Raw genomic sequence first — 21800 nt, 5'->3', positions numbered from 1 at the left:
AGCCAGCAAGCAGGTGGGCAGCTCCTTCCCTGCTATCTGGGGCAGGGAGCCTGCCATGGAAGGGGAGCGCTTCTCTTCCACCATAATGGGGCCCTTCAGGGGGCCCTGTGGGCCACGAGGCCCTCAGCCAGGGCCCCACCTGGCCACCTTTTAGAGCCGGCCCTATACAGCACCTCTGTCTTATCAGGATTCAACTTCAGTTTATGAGCCCCCATGCAGCCCTTCACTATTTCCAGATGCTCATCCAACACCTTCACAGCATGTCCTGATTCAGATGGAATGGAGAGGTAGTGCTGGCACCATGCCCCAAAACCTCAGGTGACAGCTCCCAAAAGTTTCACATAGATGTTAAAAAGTATAGAAGACAAAATGGACCTTTGTGGGACCCCACAGCTCAAAAGTCATGGAGCCGAGCTACAATCTCCTAGAACTACTTTCTGGTTTATGTAACAAAACAGAGTTGATAGGTTATAGATGAATGTGAGAACTATCCCACAGTTTAAAACATGGATATTTTAAATTGCATTTTAACTGAAGTTATTCCCTGCACAAGGATGGTTACTGCTGCTTCAAACTACTTCATTTGATTTTAAAAAAAAAAGCCTGCTCGTGTATGATTGCACTGCTATTAACAAAGAGTGTACCTCTCAGGATTCAGGCAACATGACAACAGGTTTTTGTTTTTTAAAATGCTTTTCTTTGTTATTTTATTAAAATTCTCTTATTAAATGTCCCCAATATAACACTTTTTACTACTCAGTTGTTCAACAACAAACATTTCAAATTAATTCAACAGTATTCTCCATTCTTGTTCAATGTTAGCATTACAGTTTATACCCTTCTGTCGAATCCAGGTAACAGAGATGTTTTCTTCATAGCAGACTGAAATCATATAATAAAATGTCAAGGGCCAGATGTCAGAGGTGCTAATGATGTTAAATGAAGTAAAATATAAACATCAAATCTTAGAGTGATGATAAATAACATGACACATAAAAACTCACAAAACTGCTACAGTGCACACATGCTTGATATTGACCATCGATAGGCACTAAGGAAAGTTATTTGTTAGAATTTGGCTGAAAATGATAGCTTATTGCCAAAAATACTTGATCCTTCATAGTTAATGGAGTATTAACGCTGAACTCATTACATCTATTAGCAACAAGTCTTGAGACTCTAGTTGACTTTTATCCCATTGACACTGAAATGAGTTTGTTCTAACTAAATACTTACGCTGTACTCTAACCTTTTCCATATTTAGTCTAATAATTAGAGGTAAACATTCACTTCTAAAGACAAGGCTCCAAGAGATTGGTAGCAATGGTTGTTGGACCGAAGGGGACAGAGGAAGCAGCGGGCAGAGCTAAGAAGAGATCAAGTAAAAGACAAAGCGAGGATGAGGAAAGAAGGGTGAACCAAAGCCAAATAAGAACAGAGAAAAGAAAACTGAGGTCAACATTTGCCTTCTGACTCAACTATAGCCCATCTTTTACATTCCATATATATTCCTGGTATCTGGTTCACATCTTTCTGTTCTGTAATATCTACCACTTGATAGATCCAAATTCATAATGACCATCATAAATCAGAATGAACTTTAATTCATCCACAAATATGTAAATGAAACCTGTTAAAGAACACATAAAGAGTATTAGGTGAGCAACAAATCTTCATTATTTAATCATGAGTAGACACGCCTCTAAAACAAAACAGATGGGTTTGATGACTTCCCTATAGTGCTTCTGCAACTCTAAATTGGTGCCATGAATTAAATGAAGCTTATGTTGTCATCACTATAGTCCTTTTGTACAAAGAAATACATTTCGTTCATTCAGTAAACACTTCTGCTTAAAAGCAGAGTATACATTCAGTCCAGGTTTTGCATAATAATTTTGTATACAAATTGAAGCCAATTTGCATTAGGAAAGAGAATGAATCACATCTACATTTATACTAAACTTTATAAATTATTTAAGCTTGGCTGGTAGTGGGAAAGCATTTATCACACTTGGCTTCACAAAAGGTTGTACTGTACTAATTTTATTTTTAAAATACAAAATAATGAAATTGTTATTTACTGTTATGAGAAACAAGCCTACCTGTGGGATATGTTTATAATATATCTTTGCTGATAGCTGTAGTTACTATTCTAGCTTTGTCAAACAGGTACACTATTGCTAGGAAAGCAAAAGCAATCACAATCGTTTCTTCCACTTAACGATGAAAGATTTCTATTGGTAGGATTATGGAGACTGCCACCCAAGCTGCAGTGAAGTGCAAGACATAGTCATGAGTTCCAAAATATTTTTGGAAAGTCTCTCTTCAGGTGCTTATCATTCCCAAGACACTCACTGATAAATCATCCTAATTTTACCTGGAATTTGGATTGAACCAACCCACTCCACTTAAATCTACCTCCTGCATTCCTTCTGTATGTCACATGCCCCTCCATTTACTTCAGTCAGGTTTTAAACATGCCACAAATACAGATGACATCTATTACATCCCAGTAGGTTCTCATCCAATTGCTTCTTCCCTGCCCACATCCTATGTGTGCAATAAGTAATAAGTAACCTCCTGAACCAGGAGTACCTGCAGTTTTAAGAAGTTCTCTTGTATGGAAGATTCCTGCTAGAGACAGGAGTTAGAGATAGGCAAGCAGTAGGCTGCACTGTCCAAAAATGAACCAGGATCATTTGACTATAAAATATTTAAAAAATCTTGAAGCAGGAGTTAACTGCTTAAGGGAGCTCAATGTTCCCCCAGACCCAGCTCTTTCCTTCTCAACAACCTGTTCCCCTCCTTGGTTTTGGAGTTCCAGTTTTGGAAAAATGGTGGGGTATAAATAAAGATAATAATAATAATTGGTGAACAAGATTACTTTTGAGTCCAGTTAAGCAGTGGCTCTGGCAGCAGATTCTAGCTAGACAAGAATGGTATGCCTGGACTCTCATTCCTTCCACCAAACTTATTTCAATGTCAAAAGGAGATGCAGTCAACCCGCCACTGGAATTTTCTGTCAAAGATGTTGTAAATTGAAGATCAAGCCCCGCAGACCCAGGTGGAAGGAGATGCCATGGCATCAAGATGCTGGCTGTACCTCTCCTTTAACTTTTGAAGGAAGCATTGGGGAAACCATGTTGCCTACCTAGCCTCCAGGATAAACTTTTCCCATGTGGTAATGAGCTGGCAAGGGTAGTACAAGGATTATTATTTACTAATGGAAATTCCCTTATGACTACGATCCTAACAACGCTTACATGGAATTGTCTACCACTTAAATTGAATGTCAGTTACTTTCAAGACAATGTGTCTAGGTCTAGGGTTGGGATGTTAAGGCATTTTAGGCAAATCGTGGCCCAAGGATAAGATATTTTCTCGATCCAGTACTGACTATGAAAGAAACTCCAGACTAAGCTTTCTTTGGTGAGCAGACCCAAAGTTTACACATACACACCAGTTGGCTACTGTGGATGTGCCTATAGTTTTTGCTTGTGTTATTGTTATTCTTGTGAGTTTGATGCTAATTTGGATGCTCAATCCTTGATCTTCCAGACTAATTAAAAGCTGCTAAGGGGAATGGGCAAATGGCTGGAAAAGACAACAAAAAAGCAAGATACCAGCTATTTTCAATGAAGTGGTGGGAAGACCATTATTTAAGAAAGCCATCTCTGAATACCCTGAATAACTATCAGTCTTTAGGAAATGAAGTGCTCAAGTATGCCATGGCAGCTCAACTCCATATGTTTGGGGATGATATGGATTCTAGACCTATTTCAGTGTGCCTTCCACCACCACTCTTTGGAAACTAGGACTCTCTTGGTCACTTTAATGGACAACCTATATTAGGAACTGTTTGGGGGGGCATTATCAGTTCTACTGGGCCTCTCAGCAGCTTCTGAAATCCTTGACCAGGGAATCCTGCTGGAGCACCTGACTGTGACTGGACTGGAAACCACAGTTTTGTGTTGGTTCTGGGGGGCAGGTCCCAGAAACCTCACTCAGCCAGAAACAGAAAGGATAGATTGATAGCTCTCTCTCAGTTCTGTGGGTGGTGTGTGGCTGGTTGATGGAGCAGTATGTCTGGTAGATTCCAATAACAAATGAGACTCTGGCATACTAACACCCTACGAAGATATATAATTTAGTCACCTATATCTGTTTTGAAAGTTTTATTGATTTTAGCTTTGTTGTTAATTATGATGGTTTTCTGTATTTTTGTTTTAGTAAGACTGAGTTTTAGCTGTATATTTTAGTTGGGTTATATCCCCAAATTTATTTGTATACTGCTTGGAGAACTTTTTTGAGCAAGTGGTCTATGAATTCTCTAAATTATTTAATTAAATAAATAAGATTGTGTAGGGAGTCTATTGTTTCGCCATGCTGTTTAATATATTGACATGAAACCACTGAAAGAGATAACTTGGAGGGCAGTGTCACCTGTATGTGAATAAGATCCAACTTCCTCCATCTCCATTAGATACCAGTGAGGTATGTAAATCCTAAATCTTAAGTCTGGAAAACTGCATTGGAAAATTCAGAAAAGTGGGCATTTTGAAAGTTAGCTGCATTTTAGCTCTCATATTGTTTCCTATTGTCAGTAAAGGATAGTTTCTGGTCCCAGCTTTACATCTGGATGGTGAGGTTGCAGCTGTGGCGAGGAACATTTTTGCATAGCTTCAGCTAGTGCATAAACTTTAACCCTTCCTGGGGGAGGCAGCTCTGGCCACTGTCACTCATGCTTTTGTCACATCCAGTCTTGATTATTGCAACACACACTGCATGGGGCTGCCTTCAAGACCCTTCAGGAACTCTAGCTGATACTAGGGATGGGGGAGAATATCCAGTAAATGGGGCAGTACCGGATTCTGACTGAATTCGACAGTCCACTGTTTTTCAGACCAGCACTGATTTCTTGCAGCGGGCTATGGCTGTAATCCACACGGATTTTTTCTTTGAGTTTTAAAAACATTTTCCCAATTATGTTCATAATTTCTTCTAAACTGATGTATTCATAACAGTGTGTAGATGTGATAAACAGGAAAAAATAAATCAGGTGGAAAAATTACCCTTTTTTTACAACCTCAAAAAACAACAGCGGATCATATTGGAAAGTGCCAAAGTAAGCTGAAACAAAAAAAAGGGTGGATTGGGATCAAAAGACAGACTATCAGAATACAAGGGGATTAGGACTAGGCAGCGAACACCATCCCTAGCTGGTACAGAATGCTAAAACGGTGACAGAGGTCTATTACTCTGTGCATGCATTTCTAGTTAATCTGTATCCGGCCCCCACATGTTTCCAAGCCCAATTCAAAGTCTTAGTTGTCACTTTTAAAGTAAACAGGGCTTTTAAAGTAAATACCCTACTGCCCCTGTTTACTTTAAAAGTGACAACAACTGTCTCTGTGTCTCACTGCTGCGTGAAGTATGATTGATGAATATGCAGGACAGGATCTACTCAGTAATGGTGTCCAGACTCTGGAGCTTCTATCTTCAGGAATCATTTATCTTTTTGAAACACTGTGGCTCATTCTTTTGGCTCTGTTTGCCAAGAGAACAGTTTAGAATTGGTGTCTAAGTTTTCCTCTTCCCTTTTTTGCCATGACTTTTAGGTTGCAAACCTATAGGCAGGAACTGTTTTGTTTTTATTGCTCTAATGTAACTTGCTCTGGGAGCCTTTTCTTCTAAAGAGTGGGATAAGACTGCTTTAAAAACAAAGTGTTATTAAGAGTTATAATCCTAACAAAACCATCATATTCATTTTTGAATATTAAAGATCAAAACCACTGCTTTGCAAACTTTTTTTTAAAAAATGAGGTGCTTCCAGAGGTTTAAGACCTCTAGAAGAAAAAGTGAACAGGGCTCCACTTTATCTACAGAAGCTAAATATAAATGAATCAAAGGTCTTTCAGTTTACACATTATTATGGCCCCAGTCTGCAAGCTTTTGAATGAGTTCCATGAAACATTGCCCTTGTACAGATGGGAATGAGAAATGGAGTCCAACATTGGAAACTCCCTGCTTTTTATCAAGCTAATTATACATTATTTTCCTCTTGATTTAGGATAGGGCATTATTTAGAAACCAACGCTATTTGCCATGGAGACTTTTTCATGTTTCATTAAGTTAGGCCACAGATGAAACATGTGCCATCTATTCCTTTTAAAATAACAATTTCAGAGACAATAAAATCAAGTTACAGTTATAGAAGTGAAGGCGATAAAATATTTCATTATCTGAGCCTTGGGCTTTATCTTTAAATGGCATTATGGTTAGCCCCGACATTATCAGGTTTGTCTATTATAGTTCACATGAAACTTTATCCAAGACATTTAGAGACCACTATCCTTAAAATATGAAGAATAATTTCTGTGTTACAGAAGTGTTGATATTGTTAACATATGACGTTACCTCCTGAATTTCAATGTAATAAAATGACTAATCCAGGCTGAATTCATTCATACCAGCCTTTTAACAGGCTGTACACAAATGTATGGTTTACATATATATATGATTTGGGCTCCATCCTATATGCATCCTGTCAGAAGGAACATATTAAACAAGGAGAGCTTAATAATTTACTCTGAAAGTTCAACTGACATAAAATCCAGAATGATTATAAAGTAAATCATTTTTCAGCCTTCTTAATAAAGAAAACCGTATGTTCTAATTAATTGTTACAGGTCTTGAAGTCTTATTTTGGAAGTAGTTACAACTCTGAAGTACTGAAGGAGGAAAAACTTCAATTAATCATTAACTACTCAGTACATATTTTACTATTCTGAACTGTTTTGACTTATCTCAGATATATCTGCATCTCAACGTCTTGTAGAATTGGCCGATCTTAATATTAGCATGCAAGCAGAACTTTAAAAAAAAAAAGTTCTCATCAACACTCATTAACATCTGTGTTGTTTCATACATATGCTTCTACAAGATGAGGAAACTATTTCTGAAGGTCTCCTGAATGTTTAAATGTCAAGTACATCTGGACTTTTATTAAAGTTTTGTGAAGACAGACAATTATTCCAATGATATAGTTGTATCCAAACTTAGCTACAATCCTAATAGAAATGAGTTTCAATTCTCATTAATATTAAGTTGCTCTGCATCCATATTGTATTTCATGTCTTGTTTGAAAATAAGTAATCTGATGCAACAAAAATATATCCTTGCTCAAGCTACTAGAAGATATCTTCATAAGCAATCTTGTTAAATGTGATATTTTACCAAGGCAGTGAGTGATGTAGTTAAATATGTTTACTTAGAAACAAAAATTTGACCTATTTCTTAGTCTACTACTACTAAAATCTGTAATTTTTACATTCTATAATCACATAGCTCCAAAAATAAACCAGGTGCAGAAAGCTGAATATTGTCAATCAATGCTCAAGTAAAAAAAGTAGCAGTGATTGGAGAAAGGGCATATTCCCACTTTTTACCTACTGCACACCATTCTTGATCAAAAATGTAAATTACATTAAAATCCCCCTACTAAGGAGCACAGTAAAATTTATTAACTCCTATAAACATTACACACCAATAATATTTATACATATTCTCTCTAATCTGCTTGCAATATTCAGAAATGGAAGTCCTAAATTTTACCTGGGGTACCTTAACAGTTTCCTAAGAAAGATTATTATTCATGAATAACTTATTTTGTGTTGTGAACTGTGAAATCATATCAATTTCTCTGTCACCATCTTGCTATATTAATGACCAAATAGACAGCTGTCAAATCAAAGAGCTTTGATCTACACACTATCCAGTTTCATACAATCCCAGAACTTAAATGGCATTTTATTGGTTTAGCTGAAAACTGAAACTGTTGATAATTAATACAGTAGTTCTCACACATTGGCTTGAACAAATGCAGTGGAAACCAAAAGAAGAAGAAAAAGGAAACAGGACTAGTAATACATCCTGTCCAGTCTTTTCAATTATTCTTGTTCAGATTTCCCATTCCAAAAAAAAATAAAAAAATACAGCAGTGCAGTCCCTTGAAATGCAGGCAGCATTTTCTTCCCCTTTTGCCTTGAAAGGGTTCTCCAGCAGCTGCACTTCCACTAAATGAAAGTGTAATTTGTTATAGCCCCCACAAGCCCCGCTGAGGGATCACTGCGTGATTTCAAGCTACCCATTTATGCTATTCACTCGACACAGGATGGACCTTGTCAGGGTGTTATAACATTCCCTAGAATGGCTTTGCCGAAAGCACACGCGCGCATCCACTGCAACCGCAATCAAAACAATGCAGTCCAAACAGCAGTTTCCAAATCCCCACAAATCCGGGCAGCAATCACACGCCATGCCTTTCGTAACTAGCCCTTTCTAGCGAGAGCCCCGGGAGATGCACCGACCACTGGACGACACCCCTTGCCTAACTGAGGTCCGGGGCGGCAAGGCAAGGAGAACTTTTGAACCGGCTTGAAATCATAGGCGCAAGCGCGGGCAGAGCCATTCAGCCACAGGCGGCGACCATCGAGAGCAGCTGCTCAGCCAGCCTCGTTACGTTCCTCGAAGAAACACGGCCAGTCGGCCACCAACGGGCAGTGAGGGGAAAGAAGAACGGTACTCTCACCCGCGTACAGCCACAGTAGGCACTTTTAGGAACTCCATTGTCCCGGCATCCCTCCCCCGCGCCTTACACACCACACAAAACAACCCCCCTCTCTCACACATACACACGCCTAACAAGGCCAACCAGGCTTCATCAGCCCTTTAAACAATGCTGCAAAAACGGCGGAAGAAATAAAGGGGGGAGGGGCGTGTGGGAACCTTCCCTCAGAAAATTCTCCAGCAAACCAGATTAATAAAAACCCCAACAGGCGTTGCTGAGATTAAAAAAAAACAACCTCGCGCGCGTGTATTTGTGCAGAGGTGAGACAGACTCCTCTCTCTCTCTCTCCCTCACACATACACGTACACACCCACTCACTCACACACGCTCCTAACAAGAAAGCATTCACCTTCCACCCAGCCCTTGTGGCTGCCCTTGGGAGGGAATAGGCACCGAACAGCCCCAGCCAAAGGGCGCAAGGAATGGAGAAACCTCGCTCGCCTCTAGAACCCGCAGCGGTGGCGGCGGAGGCGGCGGCAGCAGCTGAGAGAAAGGCAGCCCACGGATTGGGAGGTGAGCAGAGCGGGACGCACTGGTGGTAGCTGGAAGATTCCCACCACCCCTCCTCAGAGTGTGATTGTCGGCCAAACCATACCCCTCCCCTTCAACCCTTACCTTCTGTCCCCTCCGTCTTACTCTCTGAGAAGCAGGCAGGCAGTCAAACGGAGCCAAGTAGCCCACAAGGCAGAAGGCAAAACACGGAGTGGGAGGATGCGAGAGAAAAGTAGAGGCGGCGGTGGCAGAGGTTCCTAATCCGTGTGTGTGTGTAAAGCGCTGCGGCGACAATATCAGCGTGCGATCCGTGTGCGTGCCCGGAGTGGCAGCAGCACAGCCTTCTGGTCGAGGTGCTGTAACGTGCGTGCCTTTGTAGGTATTATGTGTGCAAGGGCTACCAGGAAAAAAAAGCCAGATTAGTCAGCTAGCTTTACTTAGCCCCGTGAATGCACATTAATATTGAAGGAGAAGGGGCGGAGCCCCAGTCCCCTTTCCCTCTCTCCAGTTCAGCCGCTTGGGGGGCAAGAGCAGAAATACACCCCACACCCAACCACACCCCACACCCGAACGCACCGGAGGCAGTAGTGCTGACCCGACAGGCGGCGTCACGTTATGCCAGCGTGCTTCCTAAGGCTACACCGAGATCTGCGTTTCCCAACTGAAGAAAGCGGCGGCTTTATCCTGAAGGCTCGTTACTGTACGGAGGATTTCCCTTCCTCTTATGCCGCGACGATGATGGGAACCTCTCCATCGAGCTCTTCCGAATGTCCTTTTTTGACTGTGGGTATAGGAGGAGTGAGAAGCGCAGGAGAAAGGCAGAACCACGAAACAGACACGTGCTCCGAAATAGACACACAAGAAGACGATCTACATGCTGAGTTCTCTCCTTCACTGCATGGCAGCAGTTTCCATGTGGGAAATTGGTAGCGTTTGAGGTAGATGACATAATTGATTTGTAGAGACTGTGAGGGGACACGGGTTATATTTCTCACAAGGGACTGCAAAAAGTGTTTTCACAGGAGACAAGTGCAACCACTACTGCAATGCACTCTACGTTGGGCTGCCTTTGAAGACAGTTCGGAAGCTACAGCTTGTCCAAAATGCGGCGGCCAGATTAATAACGAGGACCAAGCGGTCGGAACACATGACACCTGTTCTGGCTCGCTTACGTTGGCTGCCAATATGCTTCCGGGCCAGATTCAAAGTGTGGGTTTTAACTTATAAAGCCCTATATGGCGCGGGACCACAATACCTGTCGGAACGCCTCTCCCGATATGAACCTGCCCGGACACTGCATTCTACATCGAAGGAGGGTGGTGACAAGAACTAGGGCCTTCTCAGTGGTGGCCCCCGAACTCTGGAATAGTCTCCCCGTTGAGGTGCGTACGGCGCCGACGCTGCTGTTTTTTCGGCACCAACTTAAGACCTGCCTCTTTTCTATGGCGTTTTAATTTAAATTTTAAAAAATTATGTAATCTGATTTTTGCACTTTATACGTTTTTGTAATATTTATTATGCACTTTTTATGAGATGTATTTTGTATTTTTTGTTGTACACCGCCCAGAGAGCTATTGCTAGTCGGGCGGTATAAAAATCTAATAAAATAAAAAATAAAAATAAATAAAAAAATAAACCACTTCCAGTGGGAAATAATTTCCTCCGCGTTCATTGAGGTTTTCCCCCCAACTTGACTGTAAAGGAGCAAGCTCCAAACTAAAAAATAAGTCCCACATGTATTTAGGGAGTAAACATGCACAGAGCATGTCTGTTAGGCTGCAATCCTATGCCCACCTACTTGAAAGTAACTCCCATTGTAATGAGCTGAACTTGTTACTAAAATGCATAGCACACCTAAATTCCATTAATTTTAAGAACTGGCTGCAAAGGAATGTCATTTTGTCTGGAAGGTGTTACTTATGTTCTTGCTAATGCATTATGGAATGTAAAAAAGAGTCATTTATAAATCCACTGATGTTTCAGCCACTGCAGGATTTAGTGTCCGTCTATGTCTACACTGTTCTGATGCTCTCTCCTCAAATTCACACAAAGAGGAGCATAGCCTGTACTGCACCCTGTATCTTACTGCTACTACTTGTGCTTTTGCTTCCTGGTTTTCTCCTGCAAAAAATCTGCTTCAATTAAATAAGGCCTATTGCTCAATTATAAAAATCTTAGTGCAAACTAGATATGAAGTGGGAAATCCTTGATTGCTGCTTCTGAAATTTCCTGGCAGGGGATGGCAACATGGAATGGGGATCCTGTTCTGTGGGAACAGCTAACTTTACTGGATCAGAGGCTCCAGATAAGGAGGCTCATTCATAAATTCTTCTTTGGGATAACAATCTTTCCACATTTGCACCATATATTTATTCCATTATTACTCCACTTTAAACAGTCATGGCTTCCCCCAAAGAATCCTGGGAAGTGTAGTTTATGTTGGGTGCTGAGAGTTTTTGGAAAATGAAAATGGACTGCCTTCAAGTAGATTCCGACTTATGGTGCCCCTATGAATAGGGTTTTCATGGTAAGCGGTATTCAGAGATGGTTTACCATTGCCATCCTCTGAGGCTGAGAGGCAGTGACTGGCCCAAGGTCACCCAGTGAGCTTCATGGCTGTGTGGAGATTTGAACCCTAGTCTCCCAGGTCATAGTACAACACTCTAACCACTATGCCACGCTGGCTCTTCAAGGACCTGCAATTCCCAGAGTTCCCTGGGAAGAGGGATTGACTATTAAACCACTGAGAATGATAAATGTAGGAGGAATGCTCACTATCATATAGCACACAAACACCAGAATGAATGTTCAATAAAGATCAGACACAGACTAGAAGCACACTCACTCTCCTGCTACTTTCAGTGTGTCTCCACCTCTCTCTTCTGAAAATGGGGGCACATGACACTAGTTAAACCCGCTCCTTTTTACTGTAAAATCTGGTGGAAGCAGCTTCACTGCATTTTTTTCCATTCAGCTTCAAAGAGATTTTGCAACTGATCAGCAGATCAACCCGTTCTCCCTCCAAGAGTGGCTAATGGAAACACTTTGTTTTGGCGACTAGTGGGTTCACTAGTGTAATCACAGCCATAGTGTAATCACCACATAAGCTTTATGCAAACAAACCAGGATGAATGCTAAATAAACAGATCATCTGGAGAAGCCCATAGTCAGAAGCTGCCTGCTCCTATGCCATTGAGGAAGGACCAGTGGTTTAAAGGGAAAAGAGACCCTGTGCCTTCCTCAGCTATCCTGGTTCTCACACCTGCTTCTACAACATATCTACATAAAAGAGTGGATCAGCCACACTAGGTAAGATCAGTGTCAGGTTTGCAGGTAGAAGAGTTTCTGCTTGACACACCATGATGATGGGGAATTAAAGTACCAGGTATGAATGAAGCTTGGTCCCAGCAGGGCTACCAGGTACATGTGATGAGTGGGCATCTCTTCTTCCAGTTAACTAAATCACCTCTTTCTGTATATGCATATGTTATGCCTTTTGCCAGAAAACAAGTTCTCTTTTACTAGCATTCAGTCATAAGGGATGGAAAATGTTTTCCATACAGTGGGATGGATTTATTTATTTATTTAATTAATTAATTATTTTTTAGATATATATCCCGCCCTTCCTCCCAGTAGGAGTCCAAGTTGTTGAAGTAAAATACAATTTTTTGCATAGGTACAGATATAAGCTTAAATAAACTCTTAGCAGATTACTTTCACAAAATGTAGATCTACAAATTATGTAGATTTAAAGATGGAATTAAATGCAACACTTCATGACAGTTTAAATAATTCTTACCAAGACATAAATGAGATTGATGAATGTGCTGGGAAAGTGAGGAATTTCCTATTATTCTTTACATTTGCATTTAAACTTTCTTTTTAATTTATAAAGATCTCTAAGGAGGTCACAGCAGCATTTTGGCTTCACAACAACCCTGCGAGGTAGATTAGGCTGAAATAATAACTTGACTAAAAATAGTTGTAAAATCACAGAGCCATGAACAGTGGCTAAGAGAGTGCTAGCCCTGTGGTTTTACAACCATTTTTGTGTCTGAGGTAAAGATGAGCAGGTATTTGTGAGATTCTGGTTGTAAAATGCCTTGGGACTTTTTGTAGTGGGAAATGATATATAAATTTAATAAGCCTAAACCTAACTCAGTTGCAATTACTTCTGTGTAGTCATATATAGAATTGCACTTTAAGACACATTGAACTCAATGGGACTTCTGAGTAAACATGTATTGATTGCACTGTTAATCAATTGTAAATGTCTGTTTATTGATGTCACCAAAGCCTGTAATTATCTGGTTTGAAATATGTATTTATTTACATCCTGATTTTATGTGCATAGCAGCTTACAAACATTTAAGTAGTCAGTAAAACAATAATATAAGCATAAGCTAGAAGTACAAAAATCATCCAAAACAGTCAATCACCATTCAGGGGATCAGGCATCAAGCAGACAGGTGCAGGAAGAGGTAGTTAAGAGCTGGTAAGCACCCTTAGGCACCTTTAAAGGTGAAACATGTCATCCTGACACTTGCCTTTAGGGCTGGGGAATCCTTTGATGTGGTTAGGGCCAACCTGTAATAGCTGCCTGGAGTTATGGGGCCCCAGGATGGGATGGAGCAGGAAGGCCTCCCTGCTCACCTGAAAGGCTGGGGCTTAATGGAAGGGGGTAGAAGTGAAGCTATCCCTTACCCTTGTCCAGGGTTGGCCTGTCCATTTTGCGTATTAATTGGATCCCACACCTTGGCTCCTCTATGCAGATCTCTGTTGGGTTAAATAAATAAATGTAGCCCAGTTCACCCTTTTTATTAGAACAGTGCACAAACTCCTCTGTCTGCCCCATAGCTGCAATCAGGAAGGGAGGCATTAGGCCAACCCATCCTGGGTTGACTTGGAGATTACAAACCCCAGCTTGGAGCCAGACCCAAATAAGTGTGGAGTTGGGGCTCATGTTTAATTAGGGTCAAAATACCTAATTAAACATATAGTTGGGTGGGGGAAGGAGACATTGCATCTGCTTCACACACACGGGGTCAATTTATCCTGCACAATATTGTTTTGCAAAGGGCTTTCTTGCAGAAAAGCTCCTTACAAAACATCACCCACATCCCTGAAGAATTGCTGCCTTTGCTCATCTAGAAGAAAAAAGAGTTGCAGCTGCCTTTTCTTCCTGCTTAATGCTCTACCCCCTGACAGCCCTGGGTTGCTTTGAGTCATTGAACCCGACCTGTAGCGATCTGTGGTTGTCAGAACCCATCTCGGCCAAGGCCCCAAAATGTCTGAATGGGCCTGATTTGGCCTGGGCCTCAGCTGAATTGGGTGTACAGCCCTATTCTTTCTTTCCCTGTGTAGTTACAGCAGCCCGTCATCACTATTCAGCAGACCAGGCATCAAAGTCTTGTACATGCATTTGCAAAAGTCATTTAATGTTATATCCCTCACTTTTACTATTCCCATTAAAACATTGCAAAATTACATGAACTACAAAGTCAGCTGCTTTGTGGGTGCATGAAACAGCTTGTTTAATGTTAGCCCCTACTTCTCTATGAAATTATGTTGATTGTTGTGAGCTATATAATCAGACCACTTAGTCAAGCAGATTTCTATTTGGGGGGGGTTCTGTTTGGGCCAGTTCTCTCTATTGTTTATATCAAATGTGGTGGTTGTCCTCCTTGTAGACCTAAAACCCTTCCACGTTCCCAGGTGTGTTTGTTTTGCCACTGGAGGGTGAAACTGAATTTCCAACATGGCTGGTGCTGAAATTACAGTTCCCTGTATGCAATAAGATAGGGAGCACATCTTCAGAACAAACAGCAAGTTCACTCATAATCACTAATCTTTGCAAGAGAAGCCCAAAATATCATCTAAGCCATTGTGCTTTTCTTTAAAAAATGGTTACTCCTTCAGATAATCTTTCTTGGATTCTTAAGTGACAATGTCATTAGTGCAAATTAATTACCACTGCCTTTCATTCTGACTGACTATCATCCAAGGTCCTGTTAAATTATATCCTCAGCACTGTTTCAGGTGTGAGATTTGCTACCTAACCCACATTACTCAAATGAAAATCACTTGCTCCATATGTAACAGAGAGTGGATTTCAACTCACAGGAAAAAGTTGATTTCTATTCTGTCGTGGTTACCAGCCTTTCCCAACCAGTGTGCCTCCAGATGTTGTTGGACCTCAACTCCCATCTTCCTGACCATTGGCAATGCTGGCTGAGGCTGATGGGAGTTGTGGTCCAACAACATCTGGAGGCACACTGGTTGGGAAAGGCTGGGTTAGACGTTAGAGTGTTAGACTAGGACAAGGGACACCGGGGTTCAAATCCCCACTCAGCCATTAAATGAGAAGGGAGAGAATCATGTGTACCATCTTGAGCTCCTTGTAAAAAGGAAGATGTAGATGATCATGATAAAACTATGACCACTTTATGGCTTTCCTCATTTGAAAGCCTCAAGTGGATTAAACCTGGCATTTTCTCATTCCTTGGTGTTTTTCTGAAGCAATCTGTTTTAGAGCGTGTGTTGAAATGGCTACAATGCATATCGTCCCTCTGTATCAATGAATCTGTTCGGCTTTTTGTTTTTTTTAAGTACAATCCATCTAGTGAATTTTGCTGTCTCCTTGTGTTAACCTTCACAAGTACATTTTGGGCCTAACTCACTGATACAGATAAAAATAATAAGAGACGCAAGTGACTACCTCCATTGCATTTACTATTTCTGTCTTCTGAAACACCACTGGGAGATTGCATTGGGAAACCCCACTTGATCTTGCCAGCTACTGGATTTCTGTTGTCCCCAATGAGGAATCGAGTTGTGGTTGGTCTCTGTACAAATGCAGAAGTATAGAACTTTGTAAAATAAAATAAACCAAAAAATCCTAGCAAGGGTCTGTGACCTTCCAGTGTTGAAGACATATAGGTAGAAAAATATTAGACTAATTAATCACATTGTATGAAGAGGGCACCTTGTCAGACCCCTACTGGCAGTCTGGTCTCATAACGGATCTCTCACACTGGCCCCAGCACAGGTCTCTCACAATCCCACTACTAGGTGCCACCACCTGACACTCTGTAATGCAATACTGCCCTGAGATTGTGCCTTAGTCTCCTCCACAGATTACTATGTAGTGTCTGGGTGCACTTACAGGCCACAACCCCTCTGTATATTTCTGCCTTTAAAGATTACAGCCCTGGCTTGCTTTGGATACCTTCTGCTGTTATACTATCTCTTCACCGCTGCCACCATTGATACTGTTCCCAGCTTTGGTATTGCTCTGCCCACCCTTCTGGTCTGTAATGTCCCTGCCAAGGATCAGGCATGTTGTTAAACCAAAACTATTTATTAACACAAAGAATAAACAAGATTACTTTAAGTTCAGTCAACATGTGTGTGGTTACATATAATAGTTTTCTCTTTATCTATGTTAGTCCTAAAACCTGCCTCAATACCTGCCTAAACACAAATCCACCCCTCCAAAACCCAGAACCAACAACCAACCCCTCTCCAACTGTCATTCTCTCATTTATACCTTCAATCACCCAGACACTCAGCCAATCACAACTCAGCATTCCTCAACATTCCAACCCATGTACTCCCCCCTCTCACTCACTCTACTTACCACATTTACGCAACAAAACTGACACCATAATTACTGTACAACATTTACAGGGGCATCACAATTCCCCCCCTTGAACAAAAGCATAGTATTCTTCCTGTGCCCAAGAATAATACGCTACAACTGAGTTCATATCACTCAAGAGGAGAGTGTCCATCCAGTCCAACTTCCTGGTCAGGTGACTGAAGTCTCTGGAACATGTCTGGAAAGTCCATCCACAATCACATTGTCCGTTCCTTTAATATGTACAAAGTCCACTAGATATTCCTGCAGCGCCCACAACCATCTCTGGAGCATGGTGTTACTGTTCTTCATCGAGTCCAGTTACATCAGTGCACGATGATCGGTGACCATGGTAGATCATCTTCCCCACATGTAGGGACACAGTTTACTCAGGGCCCACACAACAGCCAAGCATTTCTTTTTGGGTACCAACACTATTCTAGATGACCAGGGACTAATTAATTCACGTATCACACCCAGCTCTAACATTTCCTTTACTTCCTTCCTGATCTCTTCAAGCACCCTTCCATTCACATGATAGGGGGTAGGCCTTATTGGAGGGTGATTGCTAGTGTCTATAGAGTGTTTCACAACACTAGTTCTACCAGGTCTATTATCAAAGAGTTCCTCATGCTTATTCAAGACTCTTTGACCTGATCATCCACCTCTTCTGACCACTCCAGCTGATCTAAACGTCCAACTCCTGCACCAACTCTGGCAAGTCAGGGCCACTCCCTTCCAGAAACAAAGTGACTTGTAAAACCCTTGCATCTCTGCCGTGATAGGGCTTTAACATGTTCACATGTACCACTTTGTGTTTTCCCCGTTTGTCTGATGTTATAGCATCAGTCAAGGTGTCTAATTTTTGTGTAATAACAAATGGTCCCTCAAAGCTGGCTTGTAACTTGTCATGTTTTCTGGGAATAAATGCCATTACCATATCCCCCACTTCATAAGTACGCTCTCTTGCTGTCCTGTCATACCAATAGCTCTATTTTTGTTGAGCTTGGCTCATATTTTCTTGTACCACTTTCATCATGGATTCTATTTTATTATGGAAGTCCATCACATAATCTACTATGGTCGTTTTATATTCCACCAAGGACCCTTCCCAAGAATTCCGTAACAACTCTAACGGACCCCTAACTTTCCTTGCAATTCAAAAGATGAAAACCCAGTCAATTCTTGCGGCACCTCCTGGTAAGCAAACAAGAAACACCCCAAGCGTTCATCCCAATCTTTTGGGTGATCCTGTATATAGCTTTGTATTATTCTTTTCAGCACCCCGTTAAATCTTTCAATTAACCCATTGGTAGCTGGATGATAAGTGGTTGTTTTTAGATGCTTCAACCCACAGCACTTCCATATGCACTGTGTAACTTCCCCCATAAATACACTGCCTTGATCTGTCAAAACTTCATGGGGAAAACCCAGCCTCATAAAAATCTTCAGTAAGGCTTCTGCCACCACAGGAGCTTCTACTGATCTCAATGCCTCAGCATCCGGGTATCTTGTGGCATAGTCTACCACCACTAAGATGTACCTCTGGTCATGTCTTCAGGGTTTAGAGAAAGGACCCACTATGTCAATCCCCACTCTGTAAAAAGGTTGTCCTATTATAGGAAGGGGTTTTAATGGAGTCTTTGTTTTCACTCCACTTTTACCTACCCTTTGACACACTGGGTATGATAAACAGTATTGGTTGACATCTTTGGCAATACTCGGCCAATAATAATGCACAGTTAGTCTCTTTTTTTATATATATACCTAGGTGTCCCAAGCTAGGTATATCATGTGCCATTACTTGCAACCTGGATCTGTATTTGCTGGGCACTATTAACTGTTTGATTGGTTCACAGTTTATATATCTCTCTTTTGGCAGCCACATTCTGTACAGCACCCCATTTTCCCACACTGTTTGATCCCTCAGGCTCTCTGCAAAAGGGACTCATTGTGGTAGGGCTTGCCCCTTTATGGGTTTGAAGCTGGAATCTTGTTTCAACTCGTCTCTGAACTCCTGTGCCTCTCCAGCAGCTAGCAAGTTCAATACTGGCAACAATGTCTCATTCTCTCCAGGCACACTAGGGGTTGCTATGGCAACCTCATGCTCAGTTACAGGCTCCACCCTGTTCTGTTCAGCATCAGGCAAAATGGCTTCTGCAGCTTTGCCAAGCTGTTACCTAGTCACCACATAAATCTGGCCCTTTGATCCCATCACATCTCTGCCCAAAATTACAGGCTCGTGCTGTTGGGCATTGATACCCAATTTTTAAGCCTCTTCTTTTCCTCTCCAGTTGGTTCTGGGTTTTGGAGGGGTGGATTTGTGTTTAGGCGGGTAGTGTAGGGCTTGTGCATGTAATGCTAAACCATGGTTCGTTTAGCATTATGTGCAACATGACCCAAGTGTCTAACTACTCATTCAAAATATTTCCTGAGTTTGAAGATTAGAATATCTTGCTTTTCCTTTAAGAAAAAAAATATTAATTTACCTGCCTGGCATTCTTTTGTTTACCATGCACAATAAAAGGCAACAGAGTTTCCTCAGAACCTGAACTAGTCCAGAATGTTCTGAGGTTATTTTCTCTGGCTTGTAAAGGCAGTTCCAAATTTAGTACAATAAACCAGACAGAAACCAAGAGAATGACTGTATCTATATGTAGCTCATTACAGTTTTCTCATCCATGTAGCAAACAATTTTCAGTCACTGTTAGCATTTATTTTGTTGCAGCAAATGTTGACCAATTGCCTGTATATGTCAAAACACATTCTCACCTGGCAAATAATCCATTTATATTTATTTATTACAATACAGAGTACCCATCAGTTCATACTCTAAGAACAGGAGGGGGAGACAGGTACATTATGTACATAACTTTTGTAATGCTAGGAAACTTATGTAATGTACTGAATAAAAGAACTCGGGTAATGTCAAGGAACACACAACTTGTACAACTGCTTTATGAAGAAGTTTCTTGACAGAAACGGCATCTCTCCATGTGTACTGATGACAACTAAATGTAAATGTCCCCTCCATGTTTTTGCTGTACAATGTGCAGACCACTTACTTTCTGACAATTCAAATTATATTTATTTGCAAGTCCCACTGATTTTAGTGTGATAAATGTCATGGCCCTGTCAGAGGACTCATCAGACGAGGATGACTCGGGAGTAACAGCAGCAGACCCAGAAGGAGAAACAGAGGAAACTCCTGAGAACCCAGCTCCTTCTCCCCCTCAGCTGCAGAGCACCCCAGACACAGCTGAAGCCCTTCAGCCAGACACAGCCAGTGAACAGGATACTCCCCCCTCACCTGCAGAACGTAGACAGCAGAAGGTCAGGCAGAAGAGGGGTCAGCAGAAGGTCAGGCAGAAGGTCCACTTAAGGCCAAAACGCTGAGGGCTCACACCTGCTGACAAACCTGCTCCTTAAAAGTCAAACCTTGGCTTCAGCTTGTTGCTGACTACAGTGTCAGGCGTGACCACTGTGTGTCTTCCTATCCCCTGAACCTTGACTTGGACTGATCTCTCGGCAAACTAGACCCGGACCTTCACTGACGTCTCTTCTGGATTTCTGGCTTGGCACGTAAGCTTCGAACAGCCTCTGTCCTTATCTTGCTTCCTCCTTGCTAGCCTGGCAGATTTATAGCCAAGCTGCCGGCTGAGGACTTACGGCCTGGCAATTACCAAGGAATCTCCAGCCCTGCCTGCACCCCCACCGACACTGCTGTCTCAGTGAAGAGCTGACAATATACTTCCAAGTAATCATGCTTGGGATTGCAGCTCACATCCTTCAAAGTTCTGAGCAACCCATTCAGTGACTTTTATGGCAAGGGTAGGGAACCTGTGTCTATCCAAATGTTGTTGGACTTCAGCTGTCCTCATCTCCTGCCAGCATGCCCAATGATCAGGAATGATGAGAACTGTAGTCCATCAATCTCTGGAGGGCCACAGATTAGCCACCCTTGTTTCATTCCACAAATGATCATTGCCAAGTCTGTTCTGCTCACCAGACCTTTGGTGATTTTCTGGAGGCATCATTGATGCTCTTAATGTGTATGAATCACAGTTCTGAAAGTATAAGAAGCTGTCATTTAATTTTTTTAAAATGAGGGAGCTCAAAAGATTTATATGACAGAAACACTGTGTATAGCCATAAACATTTTTGAAAACTACTTCTAGTTGTCATTCGTGGCCCAATAGGGACTATGTGAACAAAATTTAAAAGAAATCAATACTGTGAGTTGGCTACAAGCTAAAATAACATATTGGTTTCTTTCTTGAAGTTATACATTACAGAAGGCAGAATACATAGATTCTGAAGTACTTTCCTATGTGCTTGTGAAAAGTGTCTGACTGTAGGTCAGGTTGCAGTCCTATAGACTAGGGGTGGAGAAATTGTGGCCCTCCAAATGCTTTTGAAGTCCCATTAGCCCCAGTCACATGGCCAATCTTCATGATAGATGTCAGGAACTATAATCTAGCAACATCTGGAAAATCCCAGGTTCCTCACCCTTGCTATAGTAATTTACAAAGGAGTAAGTCTCTACTGAATGCAGTACGGCTCTGAGAAAACATACATAGGATTCCACTATGAGTTATAAGTAGGGATGGATGAATCTGTCAGTTTCTGTTCCTCCTAGTTTTTCATTTTTCCAGTCTTAAATTCAGTTCTCCATATTTCCATCTCAATTTGCATTTTTTAAAAAAAAGCCTCATGAAAATTCATCAGTATTCTAGTGGAAATTTCTGCTAAAATACCTATTTTTGTATGTCTAATAGACATTTTTTGTAAAGTAATTTCCCCCATATAGTGCATTTTTGGTATATTTTTTCACCAATATACACATTTTTATGCACACATTACCCAGCTATATGCATTTTTGTACACATTACTAGACTGGAGAACTGCACTGTGAAATTCAGAGAAATACACATGTCTGTGGATGACTGTGCTTCAGTTTGCATATTTCAGGAAGTGCAAATTATGTTGGTTCACCTTTAAGCGTGAACTGAACTGAATTTCTTTCCCATCCTAGGTCCA

The 21800-nt window shown here is 41.4% G+C and overlaps 1 protein-coding gene across 8 annotated transcripts in view; it reads right to left on the bottom strand.

The window, feature by feature from the left end:
- Nucleotides 1–9919, bottom strand: part of DLGAP1 (DLG associated protein 1) — a 554365-nt gene extending 544446 nt beyond the window's left edge. For 7 of the 8 annotated variants that reach the window (XM_061596062.1, XM_061596071.1, XM_061596069.1 and 4 more), the window contains exons 1-2: nt 9698–9919; nt 9245–9518 (exon numbers count right to left, since the gene is read on the bottom strand). The gene's annotated coding sequence lies outside the window, so the exon portion shown is untranslated. Of the gene's footprint in view, nt 1–9244; nt 9664–9697 lie in introns of those variants that run through there. The other variant, XM_061596066.1, reaches the window with a different exon arrangement.
- Nucleotides 9920–21800: the final 11881 nt, after the last annotated feature.

This window comes from Rhineura floridana, chromosome 1, assembly GCF_030035675.1.
Source record: "Rhineura floridana isolate rRhiFlo1 chromosome 1, rRhiFlo1.hap2, whole genome shotgun sequence".
Taxonomy (NCBI): Eukaryota; Metazoa; Chordata; class Lepidosauria; order Squamata; family Rhineuridae; genus Rhineura; species Rhineura floridana.
The sequence above is the reverse complement of the archived record's forward strand: the minus strand, read 5'-3'. Positions and strand labels throughout refer to the sequence as shown.